The following is a 15039-nucleotide window of genomic DNA, read 5'->3' as shown; positions in this document are numbered from 1 at the left end:
CGTCTCTGGAGACCCATCTAACTCCCAACAATGGCAAACCAAGAGTTCCCATTCTCCTGCTTAACTTAGCCAAAAAATTAAATATTAAAAAAACACAAACATGGAACATCACGGTGGGTGTTCTCTTGCAATGTGAAAACTTCCAGATAGTTGCAGTTTTGAATGCTGAAACGACAAGTAAATTCTGGTTGTTATGCTTTTCACTTTTCTGGATTTTCTGTAATGAAAGAAATTATGAAAAAACCACTTTATTTAAGGAAAGGAAACTCATGATCACAGTGGCAGCCTGTCTTGTCCAGACTGTCAGAGGACACTGCTGAGGTTAGAAGCTTCAGGGAGCCCCTTAGCTTGGGCAAGTCACTCTATCCCTGTGGCCCGGCGTCCTCGTCACTGGATCACACGTCCATCCTCTGAATGGCCCTTTGAGGTCAGAGTTTGAGATAGAGTCACGGGCGGATTCTGTCCTTCCACTCTGGTCCAGGCTCTCTCCCTCTGTCACCCTGTAACAGAGCTACAGTCACTAGCATTCTCCCCACTCCCTATCGTTCCAGGCACAAAACTTTCAGGGACGTAAGCAAACAATGGAATCGGAGGAATCTGACAGACCAAGACCAATCTAACTTAATGACACGACGACATTTTTGGTGATCTACAGACATAGGATAGTAGTTGGAGATCCTCGTTAATAGCGGGTAAACTGAGGCACTGATGAGTAAACCTTTGGTCTCAGGTCCCCCAGGTGGTGCTGGTGCCACCCTTCCTTGCGGTTCCCTCCCCATAGCTGGGCCTGTGCCCGGGCCTGTGGGCCGGTTCGAGGGTTCTTACTGCTCCACGGAGCGGTCCAGGGGGAAAGCCCTGGCTAGCAGGGATGGACTCCAGGGCTCTGGGATGGGCCGCTGTGTCTGCTCTGTGACCTTAGGCAAACTATTGGATCTTTCCAGATTTTGCATCCTGGGGGGAAGAGAGAGGGATGTTGGTCTCTCCCAGTTCTAAAGTTTAATTGCTTGAAATCAACTTATTTAATGATTTATAAACTTTTAACTGATGTATAACTTACACACGGAAAAGAGCATGGATCATAGCACACAGCTCGATGAATTTTCACACTGAACACACCCATGTAACCAGCTACCTGGTCAGAAAGCAGAACATCACTAGCACCTAGAAGCTCCCTCCTTCATTCCCTCCCAGCCACCCCCTGGCACCGGTAACCACTTTCCTGACCCTCACACCTGAGATGACTTTTGCCTGCTTTTGAACTTTATGTATATGGGATCACTACATTTTTTTAATGCACTTTCTGTTTAAGCAACTAAACATTTACGTTTACATGTAGAAGAATTTCAGGATGCCGTTGTTTGTGGTTTGGGCAACCTGATAAACTGCTCTAAAACCTCTCTATGGACCATGAAGTGATTTAAAAACCAAATTATGTTACTCTGCCTGATCAACTCACCAAGTGAGGCTCCGCAGTCTCTCAGGGTCCCTGGGGCTGCACTGCAAGCCCTTTCCCCTTCTCCATAGAACACCCAAATCCTGGATTCTAAGACCTAAGCTAGACTGGCTTTTTTTTAAAAAAAACTTTTTCTTTTAGAATAGTTTTAGATTTATGAAAAGCTGCGAAGATAGTACAGAGAGTTCCCATTTATCCTGTACTCAGATTCCCATATTGTTAACATACTTAACATTACTACTACGTTACTCAGAAACGGCATTGGTATATTACTATTAACTAAGCTCTACTTAGTATTAGCATTAATACTAATACTAAAATATTAATATCAATACTAATGCTAAAGTATTAATAAAGCATACTTTATTCTGATTCCTCTGGGGTTTCCCCTAATGTCCTTTTTCTCTCCCGGGATCCATTCCGGATACCACCTGACATTTAATCCATTTAATCCTCACGTCTCCTTGGGTTCCTCCAGGATGTGACAGTTTCTCAGATTTTCCTGGTTTTTGATGACCTTGACAGTTTGGGGGAGTACTGGTCAGGTACTTTGTAGACTGTATATCAGCTGGGTTTGTCTGAGGTTTTTCTCATGTTAGACTGGGATTATGGGTTTGGGGAGGAAGCCCGCAGAGGTGAAGCGCTCAGCACACCGAATCAGGGGTGCATGCTATGAACATGACTTAGCACTGAGGCCGCTGACCTTGAGGACCTGGCTGAGGCAGTGTCTGCAGGTTTCTCCACTGAAAAGTTGCTCTCTCCCGCCACCCTCTCCATACTGCACCCATTGGAAGTAAGTCACTAAGCGCAGCCCACACTCAAGGGAAGGAGAATTCAACTCCACTTCCTTGAGGGGAGACTATTTACATAAATTACCTGGAATTATCTGTATAGGAGATTTGACTCCTCCCCCATTTATTTATTTATTCAGTGCATCATTTCTCTGTATCAATATGGATTCATTCACGGACATTTATTCCATTCTTTGGATTAAAATCCAATACGACATTATTTATTTTTTTTGCTCAGATCCTTCCAGCCTTGGCCATCAGGAGCTCTGTCAGGTCGGCTCCTGTGTCCCTTAGAAATAGCCACATCTTTTCGCTCTTTGAGCACTTCCTTGCTTTCGGGCACTACAAGATGCTCTAGGCTCACCTTGAGTATTTCCTGCTCCAGCCATCGCATCAGTCATTTGTTTAACGAGCAGATTGGCCGGTTTGACCCATCTTTTCCCCTCAAGATGCAAGCAGTCCCCATGGTGGGAAACAGCCGATCCCTAGGATCTGGCGCAAACCAGTCATCTGCAAACAACTTTAAACCTAGTTTGCTGTTTTGTGGGGGTTTCCCCGGATTTTGGTTTGTCACTGTGGTCGGGGTGCCATGTGCTCACCTGTGTGCCTACTGTCCCTTCTCCCAAATGGTTTTCAAGTTGCTTGAAGCCACTTTCCTCACTCGCTTTACTTAGACTGGGATACAGACCCGCCCCAGGTGAGTCAGGCAGAGCAGCTGGGAGAATAAATTAGAGAGGTCCTCCTCCGGCAAGGCCTCCCCACCTGACAGCCTGGGAAATGGCTAGAGAAAGATAGAGAAGTAGCCAGGTAGCCACACACACACACACACACACACACACACACACCCCCAAATGCCAAAAGGGAGCAGGCACCCGGGGAGGGCACTGCAGGCATTCACTCTGAGAGCTAGTGTTCAAAGAGGAGAAACAGGGAGGCACTCAGGCAATCCAGAGTTGCAGGTCTGAGCTGGCCTGGGGTTTTAGCACAGGAGTGAGTTCTTCAGAACAGGACCAATTAAAACCTTTTAAAGTAATTGTTCCCCTGCCTTCTTTCAAAGTCGAGCCCTAATCGCCTCTCATTCTCCCCACCATTCCGTCATTTTAAATTAAACCCTTTGCTTCTCTCCCGCTGCGGCGTCTGGCCCATCACAGAAATGCTATGCAGGTGTTTGCTGTTGGGGGCCGTGGAAGGGGACCCTGACACTGGCTTTGCTTAGCACAGAATCACTAGGGGCTCTGTCCCACTCTCACCCCCACCCCCATCCCCATCCCTGCAGAGCAGAAGGGAGGGGGAAGGAGCCAGATAGCTGACCAGAGCACATGACCAGGTAGTAAAGCTTCTTGGGTGCTGACTGGGGTGTCCACATTACTCAGCCTGTCGGAGCCATGGTGGCACGGTGGGCAGGGCCTCCCCGGGACAGGGCCATAAACCGTTTATGGCTCCCCGAAATGTGACACACCAAGTTGACATCACCTGTCCACCTTCAGTCTTCTCTCCGTCTGTCAAAAGTCCCTCCTTTCAGGCCCTTGGTGCCCGTCCCAGCATGTTCCTTTGGGGCAGGACTGTACAAAGGTTTGAAGGTTCTGAAGTGAAGTGGGAAATAAAGTTCCCGGTGGAAGTTTCCCCATGGTGACAGAGAAATATATAATTAATAGAACTGCACAGACCATGAAGGTTACCTTGACCTTGACTGAGTGATACGTAGAACTGGAGTTAGGCATGGAGCACACCATTCAGAAGAGCAAACTGCTTTCACCTTTCTTTTTAATCTCATCTCCACCTTGTCTCTCTAGCGTCAGAGCATTTTAAGGAGGGAAAACCCAGTCTCTTGTCCCTTAATGGTACAGAGAGCTCCTCCAGTCTCTCCTTTCTGGTTGGGGGGGTGTGGGCCTCACACATCATGTCCACTTTCTTAACCCTGGCCGGGAGGGGCAGCGATGTGCCCGCCGCTCAGCCAGTTGGTGGCAGAGCTGTGATGGGAACCTAGGCCTCCAGACGCCTCTCGAGTCTAGGCGCTTCCCATAATGGAAGGCTTCGCTCCATTAAAAGTTATTTTCGGGATTCCACAAGCCCACCACCATCCCCCCAAAGTGGAAAATTTATGTAAACGAGTCAAAATAAGGCAACAGTTGCTTAATAGGTACGTTTGGAGTTTCACTCGGGACTCAGGCGAGGGGATGAGTACGTAAAGGTCCCAGTGTTCTTCTCTATACAGCGAGACTATTTTTAAAAATTTCAGGACATATTCAGGTCCACACCCCCTCAGGTTAGACAGGGCGCTGGTTCCGCCCGGCCCTTTCCAAGGCGTCCCCTCCGAGTGACCCCGGCCCCTGCCACCCTCCTGGCCCCCCACCCGCTGAGCACAGGGTGGCAAGCAGCCACGGCCTATCCCTGGGTCCCCTCCGTAACTGAACCCTTCCCCCTCTTCCCGCCCACCTCCCCAGTCCCGCTGGGTGGTGACAACGCCAGGCATGGGGGGAGGGGCTGCGGAACAGTGGCACTGGGGTCTCGCCGTTGCCTGGGGCTGGCAAGGAGGCAGGGTTAGAAGACGGGGGTGGCGATGGGGGTAAGGGGTAGAAGAAAAGGAGGGGAACATTATTCACAGCGGGGTTCCGAGGAGGCTAAGCCGCCGAGACGGGGGCGGGGGGGCGGTGATGGGGATGCTCGCTGCTCCTCTAAAATAGCTTCAAGGAACCTCCGGGACAGGGGTGGGGAAGCGAGGCTTCCATCCCCCTTCCAGGCTGCGGGGTCCGAGGCCTGAGTCGCCCGTGCAGTCTCCTGGTGTGCAAGGCCCGTGACTCAGCCGGGTGGCGGCGGCGGCGACCGCGACGACGCGAGGCCGGGGGAGCAGGGAGGGCGGGCTCTGCGCGCGCGCCCGGGAACCCGGGGCTCGGGGCGGGGGGGTGGGGGAGTGGGGTATGGGGGAGCGCGCGCCCGGCGCCCGGCGCGGGGTGATGAGGGCGCGCGCGCAGCCGAGGCGCCGGGCGGACACCAGGGCCCGGCCGTGCGCCGTCAGCCCGGCGCCGCGCTCCGAGCGCCCGCGCCGCCTCCCGCGGCGCCGCGCGGGTGGCGCAGGTAGAAGCCGGGGCGGGGGCGGGGGCCACCCCAGGGCTCAGGTTCCAGCCGCCTGGCCTGGCCCGAAGTACCGCGCTGCCAGCGGGCGGGCGGGCCCAGGGGAGCCGGGGAGCGGGCGAAGGAGGAGGGGCCGCGGGGCGGGGCCGGCACCGGCACCGGGACCGCCTCGAGGCCCCTGCCCCCGCCGCCGCGGCCGCCGAGCTCCCGCGGCTGCGCTCCGGGCGCAGCGGGCGGAGGCGGGGGCGCCCCGGGCAGGCGCCGAGGCGGGGTGGCCCGAGCGCGGCGCGCCCCCGGCGGGGACTCGGGCCGGGCGGGGCGCGGGCCGCACAGCCGCGGTGGCGGCGGCGGACCTGTAAACCTTAATGACAGCAATCTTGCCTGTCTGCGCCGCTGACTCACGCGGTGACCCAGCCTCCAGTCACCCGGCGGCCTTCCTCCCGCCCTCTGGCCTCAGTTTCCCCGGCCGCCGAACAATGAGGCCACTGTGTCGTTATTCATTCCTCAGAGCCCATTCACACAGGAGCACCGCCGCCTCCCCAGGGAAGGGACCGAGGCGTCGAGCTTTTAATTATCCCTGGTGGGGTCGGGGGCGGGGAAGGCCGGGCTCTGCTGGATAATTGAACACAGGGACTAGTATTCCCAAATCGGCTTAAGCTTTTTATTTTAAACCGTCCTTTCCACTTCATCATATTTAAGTTTTACCCCTTCCTCTCCACTCTAGTGGGGCTGCTTGGAAAGCAATGCAATGACTCACCACCTCGCTCTGGCTGTTTGTGCTTTTCACAAATATTGCATGTTTTATCAATTTACTTGCCAAAAACTTGAGCGCCTACTATGGGCCAGGCCCCGCGTGGTTAGCGCCGAAGACAGAGCTCAGCGGGAAACCGTTCGGCTCTAAGGCGCGGCCTGTTAGAGCAGCCACATTGAGGGAACCGGCTCCCCTGTCCGATTCTGTGTAGGTAAAAAAAGTATCAAATTTCCGATAACAGGCAAGCGTGGATGAATTTCAGATGTATTATGCTAAGCGAAAGAAGCCAGACACAAAAGAATACGGACACTCCCTTGTAAAAACTCTAGAAAAGACAAATCTGTAATCCACGGAAAGCCCATCCTTGGTTGTGTGTGGGTGGGGCTGGGGAAAGTGACTGGGGTGGGGACAAGCGAACTCTAGGATGATGGAAACGTCCCATATCTTGATTGAAGCGGTTAGAGGGGTGTATACAGTTGTTAAAACTCACCAGACTCTAGAATGAGTGCATTTACTGTATGCAGATAGACCTCAATAAATTGACTGAGGCCTTTGGTCTCTGGAGCCTGGAAGCCTCGTCAAAGGGCATATAGCTAATCAGGCTTTTGGGGCATTCTTAACATTTGAGAATGCACTGAGAGAAAGAACTTAAAATATTATACCAATATCCCTTTGAGGCGGGAAAGGCATTGGGGAAGGAGAAATGGTCCTTGTTCAGGGCTCCAAAGAGAGGCTTTACGTATGTTACTGAAATCTTACAAGCTCTGGAATATTACTGTTACTGCTATTTCCGCCATTTTACAATGGAGGAAACAAACTCGAAGAGAGAAAATGACTTGCTAGCCTCCCTACACTTATCCTGATGGGTGTCGCTAAGAGGGACTGTCCGCGTTTCTCAGGGGACTGAGTGTGGGACGCGGAGGTTTGAGGTTCAGGGTCATCAGCATGGGCTCTGGGGGCAGAGGGGACCCTGTTAGGAGCTGCCCCTCCTCTTTCTAGTGGGGTGACCTGGGGCAAATTAACCCGGCTCGGTCTCTGTGAAGTGCACAGTCCCCTCCAGGTGCAGTGAGATGCCGGGAAGGGCTCGCCCCACTACAGCTGGACAAGTCCCGTTCGTGTAAGGGCCTCAGTTTCCTCATCTGTAAAGTGGGAGAGTGGGCTCTGAGTTGCCCTCCAGGTCCTGGTAGCCTGGAGTATTTGGAGAGTGGGGGTGGGGCATGAGGAAGGATGAGCGATCCTCAGGGATGGAGGGCAAGTGCGGTCCTGGAAGGGAGGTGTCCAAGGGGGCCCTGCTCCTTACAGAACCTCGGAATGGAAGTGGTCTTTGGGTTTTTCTGAACCACAAAGGAGAGATTCCTCCCACACTGCTTGAGGGTGGGCCATGGCTTCTGCTAGAACATGTCTCCTGGTGGGGTCTCGCTCTCTGGTGAAGCAGCTCCCTCCACTATTGGGCAGCTCTGGTTTCCAAAACGTTCTTCTTCCTTATGTGGACCCCTAGTCTGTCCTCTCAGGCCTCTCCCTCTGAGCCGCAGTCCTTCGGGACCAGGCGCTTCATGCTTACTGGATTCCTTGACCCCCTGGGGAGCATTTCCTCCCCAGATTCCTCCTTTCTGTCTGTCCAGACCTCTGCCCTCACCAACTGAGGAATAAGCCCACGGAAGGAAGGTTTTGCCTGAGCAGAAGGCCAGCTTGGGGCCTGCCCACCCGGGACCGCCAGCCGGTTAATGGCATACCATGGGACGTCAGCCCCCTTCCCAGGGACAGGGTGAAAGCAGCTGTGACCTCCTCTGAAGGACACCCCGTGCTTCTGGTTCTGGGACACGGGACGCTCACGCCTCTGCTTCCCACCCCTCATTGCTCAGAGGCCAAGCAGCTGGGAAGATTAGAAGCTGCAACACAAATTTGTACACGTGTGTGCACCCACACGCACACACGTCCTCCCAGAGGATCTCATGTGTGGGGTGCAGGTGGTGTCCTCCACGAGGGGCCCAGCTGAGGGGTCTGTGCTGCTCTGGAGGTCCTGGGTAGGGCTGGGTGCCCTGAAGGAGGAAGGGTGCCTGCTTCTCATTGGCACAGAGGCCCAGCTGTGCTCACTGGGGCTCTGGCCCACCCGCTGACAGCAGAGTGGTCCCACTGCCTCCAGGCCTCTGTGGACAGTTAGATCTCAGGACCCTGGGGACACCCCAGCCCTCCCCACTGAAAGTCCCTGTCCCATGTGGGGTCCCTCCGCCCCTCCACTGCTCTGGGTACCCCACCTCCAGGACCTGGCTTAAGTCACAGCTGAGCTCTTCCCTTCCCAAGCCCCCTGTCACTAATTACCTGGACCTCATTGTCACAGGTCACCCATTTATCTCCCCCAGGCTTATTCAGCAGCTGCTTGGGCCGGGCCCTAGGCTCTGTGCTGGATGCAGAGGGGATAAAGCGAAGCTCATAGTCAGTGGGCATTGGCCACCTACACACGGGTGGTCACACACAGCAAACAGGGCTGTAGTAGGAGCTTGTGGGAGCCCAGAGTGGGAACCAGTAACCCCAACTGGGGGAGCAGTCATGGAGAACTTCCTGGAGGAGGTGGCACTAAGTGAAGGTGCATGCTTGTACCTCCAATGGCTGTGACTCACTGCATGCTGAGCTCTGTCCCCTGTTACCATAAAGAGAAGCCTTGGCATGGGCCGGAGACTGGGGTTGAGTCTCTAGGCTTGGGAAAGGGTATCTGACTCAGCCTTAGTGTCCTTGTCTGTGAAATGAGAATGTCAGCCTTGTCCTTGTGAGAGAAGAGTAGAGGCAGTGTAGTGTGGGGGCCCTGGAGCCTTCAAATCCCAGCCTTATCACTCTGAGCGAGTCAACCTTGGGGGGTTGGCTCACCCCTGAGCCAGTGTCCTCATCCAAAACAGGGAGTCAAAACAGGAACCACTTCACCCAGTTGTTGGAAGGGTTTAAAGCATTTCGATTGGGAAAGGGTTTAGAACAGGGCTTGGCATGTGGTGAGCCCTGTGTATATAGAATATGTGTACATGCTTGGCAGTCCCTGGTGCATAGTAGGAGCTCAACTAATGTGCCAGGACGAACACGACCTTGAATGAGTGTCTTCACTCAGCCGCACCTGGTATCTTCTTCATCTTTGACTGTCTCTCAAAGGACAGATGCCAGGCTGGGGCGCCAACGTGTTTGCTGTGCTCCCTTGAGACTCACAGCCAGTCTGGGCCTCAGTTTGTGGAAGGGTGCGGCAGTGACAAGGAGGTGCCATCGTCGGTCACCAGGTGGGTGGCCGCAGGTGCTGGCCTTGCGCCTGTCTCCTCCCAGTTGGCACTGTCCCTGGGATGATGGCAATGCCACTCACGGTGATCCGATTGCTTTCCTAACCTCTCCCTTCCTGGAACACGAGCTCACCTTGGCTTGGAGCAATTTCCATTATTACTGCCGTCTCCTCATTCGTTTCCTTCTCCCCAAAATAAATATATAAATACCAAACCGTCTGGCCATTCCTCATACAGTTGGAGTTACCCTATGACCCAGTAGTTCCACTCCTAGGTATATACCCAAGAGAAATGAGAACATGTCCTCATCTATAACATGGGAGTCATAACAGGAATGACTTGTATGGAAACTTGTACGGAATGTTCATGGCAGCATTATTCACGACAGCCGAAGTGTGGAAACAGGCCAAATGTCCATCAACAGACGAATGATAAGCAAAAAGTGGTAATGTTCATGCAACAGAATATTATATGGCCGTAAAAAGGAGTGGAGTACTGATAGATGCTAGAACATGGATGGGCCTTGAAAACATTTTGCTAAGTGAAAGAAGCCAGATGCAAAAAGGCACATAGTGTATGATTCCGTTTGTAGGAAATGTCCAGAATAGGGAAATCCATAGAGACAGAAAGTAGGTTAGTGGTTGCTTAGGGCTGGAGTGGGAGTAGGGGTCTGGGGTTGGGGGGTTAAGAGAGTAATAGCTAAAGAGCATGGTGTTTCTTCCTGAGGTGATGGAAATGTTCTAAAATTGACAGTGGTGATGGTTGCACATATCCGTGACTATTCTAAAAACCATTGATTGTACACTTTGTTGTGTTTTTTTTTTTTTTTTTTTGAGGAAGATTAGCCCTGAGCTAACTACTGCCAATCCTCCTCTTTTTGCTGGGGAAGACTGGCCCTGAGCTAACATCCATGCCCATCTTCCTCTGCTTTATATGTGGGATGCCCACCACAGCATGGCTTTTGCCAAGCAGTGCCATGTCCCCACCCGGGATCTGAACCAGCGAACCCCGGGCCGCTGAGAAGCGGAACGTGCGCACTTAACCGATGCACCACTGGGCTGGCCCCATGATTGTACACTTTGAATGAATGAATTGTATGGTGTCTGAATTATATCTCAATAAAGCTGTTAAACAGATAAATACAATGCTTTTCTTCCTGTCCAGGGGATTTATTGAACTGAAGGGGCTCCCACGCCATGAGTAGGGATAGAGTCTCAAGCACAGAGTCTTCATCACGGTGTCCTCTAAGTACTTCTCAGGCCCACAGGCCCCCACATACCAAACTGGCCCCTTCCCCTTCTTCTGTGACTGTGTGCACCCCACATCTGCGCTTTCTTATCACCCACTGCTTAGGAAACCCCTCGTCACTCATCTTCAGTGCCCACATCCACACATCACCCCTCATAGCCAGCCTCAGCCCAGAATTTCCTCCCATTGGGGTTCCTGAGTATTCTACTCATGGGGAGTAAGATGGTTTAGTTTTCTCCTTCCCCAGCTGAGCAGAATTTCCTTGAGGCTGTCCCACACCATTCCTGGAACAAACTAGGTAAATAAATGAATGATTGTTGAGTTGATTTGAGCAATGGGGGCTTGACCTGAACCAATGAATCAGAACTTTCCCCCTGAAATGTTCCATCTTGAACTCAGAATTTTTTTTACTAATTATTTAAATCCATTTTATTTTACTCAAAAAGTACCCAACAAACCAGTTTGAGCTGAAACCAAATCCATGCATTTTCTAAATGCATTCCAGTTGAACAGGAATCCAATTAGAACATAATGTTTTCCAAGCTGAAAACTTCCCAAAGGGAAGAAAGGCCTACACATCGTTTGTCTTGGGGGGAACTCCCTTTCCTCACCCCCTCTTTCAGGACAGAGCCCCTCCCAGCCCTGAGAGTCTCAAGGTTCTTACCCTCCATGACGCTTGTCCCCATCGCCCAGTGACATCAAAGCTGAGGATGATGATTCCCGTTTTACAGATAGGGGACAGAATGGGAGAGGGCAAGGTCTCTGTCAAGGTCACACAGGCAGGACTTGAGGCCGGATCTTCCCCTGCAGCTATTCGCCTCCTCGATAAGAAAACATCTGCCTAACGAATTCCCTTAAGATGTCGTGGTAAAAAGGCTTATGGCATTAGTCCTCTCTGGGGTATTTGCAGACAGTTCTTGGGGAATAGCTGTTCGTAAAAAGAGCTCACGATTTACAGGCCTGTTTTTTTTTTAATCGCACCTTCCAAATTACAAACTCTTGGTAGAAAAGCAACTGCCATTGGTTTTGTAGTCTTTGTGGGGAAGCCTCAGATGCAGGACCCACCCCGGAAGATTCTGATTCCGTAGATCTAATGGGTGCGGAGGGGAGTTCTGCATTTTTAACAAGTCTCCTTGTAATTCTACTGCTCGCTGCAGTTTGAGAACAATTGTCATGCAGCATTGAGCAGTTAGTCAGCAATCAAGATTTGCTTATGAAAGGAAGGAAAAATGGAGAAGAAGGGAGGGACTGATAGCTCACCAAAGTATTTCCCAAGATAATCTTCTTCTGCCTGGTACACAGTAAGTGCTTAATAACTGTTGCCGGTACAAGGAATGAATGTGGCAGTCCAGGCCAACAGGGCGGTGAGCAGCTTCTCTGTGCAGCCTGAGAAGACCTTCTGGAGCCCCTCAAGGGTCACTGTGTTGACCAGAAACGGTAGCCACTAGCCACATGTGGCTATTTAAATGATAATTAAAGATTAACTTCCTCAGTTGCACTAGACACATTTGGAGAGCTCAATAGTTCAAGAGGCCTTGGGGTCTGAGTGCTGACGGCCATGGGCCTGGGCTGCGCACTGATGTAGGCTCGAGGGGCTGGGCCCAGTTTGCCTCCAACAGTCTTTTGGGGAGCTGAAGAATCAGACTTTTGTGCGGTAAAATCTCTACTCTCAGCTCAGCTGGATGAGAGAACGGACGCTCCTCCAATAAATGAGTGTTTATCCCTCTAAAAGAGAGAGAGCTGTGTTCATTGTGCAAAGCTGTGCTCAATTTTTAACGTAAATCTTTCTGAAATCTATCACATACTCCCCTGAGCAGAACTGAAGGCTTTCTGGGTGACTGGTTGTCCCCTAGGCGGACCCTGTTATGTCTTTGGGCCATGACTTCAGAGCGCCGTGAAGGTGAGCCCCTCCTCTTATTCCAAACAGTCCTGACAGCCGAATTTGGGTCCTTCTTTTCTTTTAACAGCACTTTCCCCTCCTTTTACCATTTCCTGATCCTCGGGTTTGGATGTCAGCTCAAGCAGGCAGTTACAATTGTCCATAAAGCATGAGTTCAAAGGTTTTGACTAAAGTCCCACCAACAAACAAAGAGCTTGTGTTTTAGAGCGTGGGTTTTTGACATCTATTTTGGCTGCTCAGAAGTCTTTTCTATTTAAATCCTGGTCCTATGGTGGTATTTTAGATACTTGGATTTTTGACTAGTTGACATGTCACTACTCGTCGTAAATACCGTTACATAGAGAGATTAAGTAGCTCCTGCCCCCAGAAGCTTGTTTTGAACTTCCCATGACTGCTCTGTGTTTGAAAGTGGGGACCAGACCTAACGCTGTCTTCAGCACATTTTGGTCATCTTTTTCTTCTTTTCTTTCTCCCTGCCCAAAACCATGGGCTTTGACAACACACACATGAGAAGATGTTCATCACTAATTTTTAGAGAAATGCAAATCAAAACTACAATGAGATATCACCTCGCGCCCATCAGAATGGCCATAATTAACAAGACAAGAAATAAGTGTTGGAGAGGATGTGGAGAGAAGGGAACCCTCACACACTGCTGGTGGGAGTGCAAACTGGTGCAGCCACTGTGGAAAGCAGTATGGAGATTCCTCAAAAAATTAAGAATAGAACTACCATACGATCCGGCTATTCCACTGCTGGGTATTTATCCAAAGAACATAAAAACATTAAGTCGAAAAGATATTTGCACCCCTATGTTCATTGCAGCATTGTTCACAATAGCCAAGACTTGGAAGCAACCTAGGTGCCCATCAAAGGACGAATGGATAAAGAAGATGTGGTATATATACACAATGGAATACTACTCAGCCATAGAAAAAGATGAAATTTTGCCATTTGTGACAACATGGATGGATCTTGAGGGTATTATGCTAAGTGAAATAAGTCAGATGGAGAAAGCCAAATACCATATGATTTCACTCATAAGTAGAAGTCTTTGGGTGGTGAACATGACGTAGTCTACACAGAAATCGGAATATAGCGCTGTAGACCTGAAATCTATATAATGTTAGAAGCCAATGTTACTGCAATGAAAAAAAACGTGGGCTTTGAGATTCTCCTTGTGTACAACGAGCCATCAAATCCCGACTTTGAGGGCCATCGGGGAGAGCTTTGGGGGAGAGTTGGCTGTACCAGAAAGGGAACAGCTAACCCAACTCCCTTGGGGTCTGTTCAGGACACTCCCATCTTGCAGTCCCCGGGAGTTCAGTGACAGGCACACCTTCTCAGAATCAGCCTGCTCGAGAGCGTCTGCATTTCAAACAAGAACTTGGGGAGAACAGCGTTTAAGTCAACAGAGTCACTCTCTGAGGGTGGAATGTCAGGTCCAGGGAAGTATTTATAGGCCGAGTCTGTGGCCCTCCGGCCGCCCTGCCAGGCCCTCAGAGGTGGCAGCGGTTGAAAGAGGGGGACACGGCTCCCCAGGCTCAGGCCGCCCAGTCAGAACGCGGGCGCAGAGCCCTGCACAGCCTTGTTTTGCTCTTCCCTCAGAAGACAGGAACCGACCATTGTTTTCTTCCTGGACATGGCGTGGGAGAGGGGAAGAGGGTGAACTCACTCCCCACCCCGACATCCACCCTCTGGAGCCTACCAGGCGCCCAGTGTGAGGGAGGGTCTAGACCATGTAGGAAGTGGAAAGAGGTCACATTCTTGCGGCCTGCCCTTGGGGTTGGTTAGGACTTTTCACATCCCGAGATGGCTGTCCAAATGCTTTGACCTGTAACCCCATAAAAAGCTGGGGATTTTCGGTCCCCAGACCCCAGTTGGGCTTAAGGGTGCCCTCCTGCCATTCTCCCATTTCTGTTTGGACCACCCACTCACCCACTGGTGGCGCCTTACCCTTCCTTTCATCCCCAGTTCCTGGAAAAGCCCCACACCCCTAGCATCAACCTCTAGACTTCCCTGTTTATAAAGTCGTTCCATTTTTTTAAAAAGATTGGCACCTGAGCTAACATCTGTTGCCAATCTTCTTTGTTTTCTTTTCCTCCTTCTTCTTCTCCCCAAAGCCTCCCAGTACGTAGTTGTATATTTTAGTTGTGGGTCCTTCTAGTTATGCTATGTGGGACGCCACCTCAGCATGGCCTGATGAGCGGTGCCGTGTCCACGCCCGGGATCCGAACCGGCGAAACCCTGGGCAGCCGAAGCAGAGTGCGCGAACTCAGTCACTCGGCCACGGGGCAGCCCCAAAAGTCAGTTCCATTTTAACCGGTGAATCTCGATTCAACTCTTCGTTGTTTGTGGCTCCGAGTACTTTTCTAGCCTGGTTTCCCAACTCTCTTTTTGCCCCTGATTTTCCCTGTTGTCACCTAGTGGGGCCTGCAGAGTTGCAGGTGTCCCTACCACCCCCAGAGCCAGCCCCACAGCCCCCTCAACAGTCCCACCGGCGGGAGCCTTGTGCCCCAAGGAAGACCCGACGACAGCCACATGTTAAGAGAACTGGGCCTTCCTCCTGC

The 15039-nt window shown here is 51.6% G+C and overlaps 1 long non-coding RNA gene across 1 annotated transcript; it reads right to left on the bottom strand.

Annotated features, from left to right (window-relative positions):
- Positions 1–249: 249 nt before the first annotated feature.
- On the bottom strand, positions 250–4632 carry LOC123286947 (uncharacterized). Its single transcript, XR_011504853.1, has 3 exons — positions 3718–4632; positions 2844–3025; positions 250–500 (listed from the first exon to the last, which is right to left on the bottom strand). It is a non-coding gene; the product is annotated as an uncharacterized lncRNA (long non-coding RNA).
- Between the last annotated feature and the right edge of the window lie 10407 nt (positions 4633–15039).

The sequence above is a fragment of the Equus asinus genome, chromosome 7, assembly GCF_041296235.1.
Source record: "Equus asinus isolate D_3611 breed Donkey chromosome 7, EquAss-T2T_v2, whole genome shotgun sequence".
Taxonomy (NCBI): domain Eukaryota; kingdom Metazoa; phylum Chordata; class Mammalia; order Perissodactyla; family Equidae; genus Equus; species Equus asinus.
This window is presented reverse-complemented; position numbering and strand designations above follow the sequence as displayed.